This window comes from Balaenoptera musculus, chromosome 9 (assembly GCF_009873245.2).
Source record: "Balaenoptera musculus isolate JJ_BM4_2016_0621 chromosome 9, mBalMus1.pri.v3, whole genome shotgun sequence".
Classification (NCBI taxonomy): domain Eukaryota; kingdom Metazoa; phylum Chordata; class Mammalia; order Artiodactyla; family Balaenopteridae; genus Balaenoptera; species Balaenoptera musculus.
In genome coordinates, this window is record NC_045793.1 from 98,541,461 (window position 1) to 98,543,927 (window position 2,467).

Consider the following 2,467-nt stretch of genomic DNA (forward strand, 5'->3'; position numbering starts at 1 on the left):
ACTCGATAAAATTTTCACGTCATGGGACTTCCCTGGTGTCCCTGGTGGCGCATTGGTTAAGAATCCACCTGCAGGGGACATGGGTTCGAGCCCTGGTCCGGGAAGATCCCACATGTGACGGAGCAACTAAGCCCGTGCACCACAACTACTGAGCCTGCGCTCTAGAGCCTGTGAGCCGCAACTACTGAAGCTCACAAGCCTAGAGCCCGTGCTCCGCAACAAGAGAAACCACCGCAGTGAGAAGTCCGCGCACCACAACGAAGAGAAGTCCCCACTCGCCACAACTAGAGAAAGCCTGCGTGCAGCAATGCAAAAACCCAACACAGCCAAAGCCAAAAAAAAAAAAAAAAAAAAAGAAAGCTTAAAAAAAAACATTTCACGTCACGTCAAAAAATAGCTTTCTTTGGGGTTTTTTTTTTTCCACATAAAGATGTCAAGACGGTTCTGAGGTTGGGGATTGGCCCGTGGGTTAACCAGTCCCAGCTTTAGACCCTGCTGCTGTGTGGCCCTGCACTTAACTGCAGTCAGGACGGTGCTCTCCACGCTGACAGCTTGCACAAAGGATTTGCCACCCAGTGCCTCATTTATCTATGAGGCCAGTGACAGCACACCAGAAATCCTTCCCCCTCCTGGGTCTGGCTGGACCTCTGGGTCTGCTGGTCTCAGGCAGGACAAATGGTGGCCCTATACGCAGCTTCCCCGGGGTAGGGTCTGACAAGTTGGGGCACAGTGACAGGTGGAACAAACAGGTGGTCAAGTGAGGATGGAAGGACAGCAGGGAGGTGCCCCTGGGGGCTGAGGGCGGCAGTTTCACTCTCCTTATCTGATCTAGGTCGATTTCAAGATGCCGCCCTCTGTCCAGTCCCTTCGACGGCCCCTCACTCTGGCTCCCCTTGCTGGTGCCATTGCCCTCTGTAGCAGGTCCCCAGTCCCTTTGTTTCTCAGTTCCCCTACACAACGGTACCCACTTTAGGATTTGCTTTTACTTCCACCTCATCTCAGAGCATACATACCGTTGGGTTAGTTGCAGGGAAGGGCCCTGCAAAGGTGCCCTGGAGCGGCATGTACCCACAAAGGCCACACAGCTCACCCTCTGACGGTGCTCGTGAGAAGCTCTACCTCTCACTCTTCCTCATCTGCTCGGGAGGCTGTCAGGAGCGTTTCCCCTGGTATCCGGTTCTGAGCTGTGAGGCTTTCTGCCCCTGCCCCTTCAGGGTGTAGCTGCAGTGACTCACGGTGCAGGGACCTTTGGGTACTTTTCCATTCACAACATCACTAACAAACTAAACGTGGCTCACTGAATCTTTTCTAGCTCAGTCAGCCTTGGCCTAACCTGCTGACATTCCTTGAAAAGGTCACGACGTTGAGCTAAATGGGCTTCCACTGTGAAGTTATTTATCAAATGAAATAGGTCATGAGGGTGCACCACTCATCCTAAAAGTATCAATCCACACACTGTGGACTCAACACTGTGGTGTGTAACCGAGTCTGACCCACGCTGGTGAAGAGGACAAACGACAGAGAACGCCATCAAGCCAGTGGAAGCTACTCCAGGATTGGTGCCCTACCACCCACTCTGCAGTCTCAAAAGCAATGAGAGTGGGAGACACCCCAGGGGCCCCCTCAAACTTGGCTGAAACTCCTTCAGGGAGCGGAGGGCCCTCCTCCTCTTTGTACCTAACATACGGAAAACAGAAACAGAGGCTGGACTGAACTACAAATTTTACACCGTTTTATTAAATATCCCTTGTTTCTCATTCAGGAGATGTCAGAGGGGCCTGGGTCCTGATGTACAGTGAAGATCCTTGTTCTGGAAGCAGACAACATGGCACCCAAACCTGGGGTCAGAGAAGGTCAGTCAGACATGCACACCTGGCCCTGAGCCACCCACACCTCAGCTGGGCCAAGAACCAGAAATTCCTTACTCCTGGAAGGGGAGCAAGTGAGGATTTGAACCTGCTCAGAGAGCTGTGGTGCAAAGGCCTGGGTTCAAATTCTGCTGCACCTTCACCAGGTGTGTCAATGTGGGCAGGCCACCACCTCAGTTCCCACTTGCTCATCTATAAAAACAAGTAAACAACTTGGAGGCCTGCTGTTAAAATAAAGTGACGTGAGGATATGGCCAGGGATTGCTGTAATTGCCAACTGCTACTGAGTGGCAATAAACAGAAATGAACCTGAGTTCCCACTCCTGACTCCACCATGCGCTAAGAGGCCTCTGCGACAGAGACTTAGTAGCAGCCCACCCTTTCCAGGCTGACACACCACTGACCTAGGAGATTCTGGGGGAAGAGGCTGCAGGTTGAATCCAAAACCACAAAGGCAATCAAAATGCCATGCCAAAGAATCAGAGCTCCACGAGTCTAGATAGTAGACAACTATCTGTCCACAAAACAGTCTTGGGAGCTTAAAGACAATTCATCTTTCTGAGACTCAATCACCTGACTTACAATATGGGAAGGTAAGA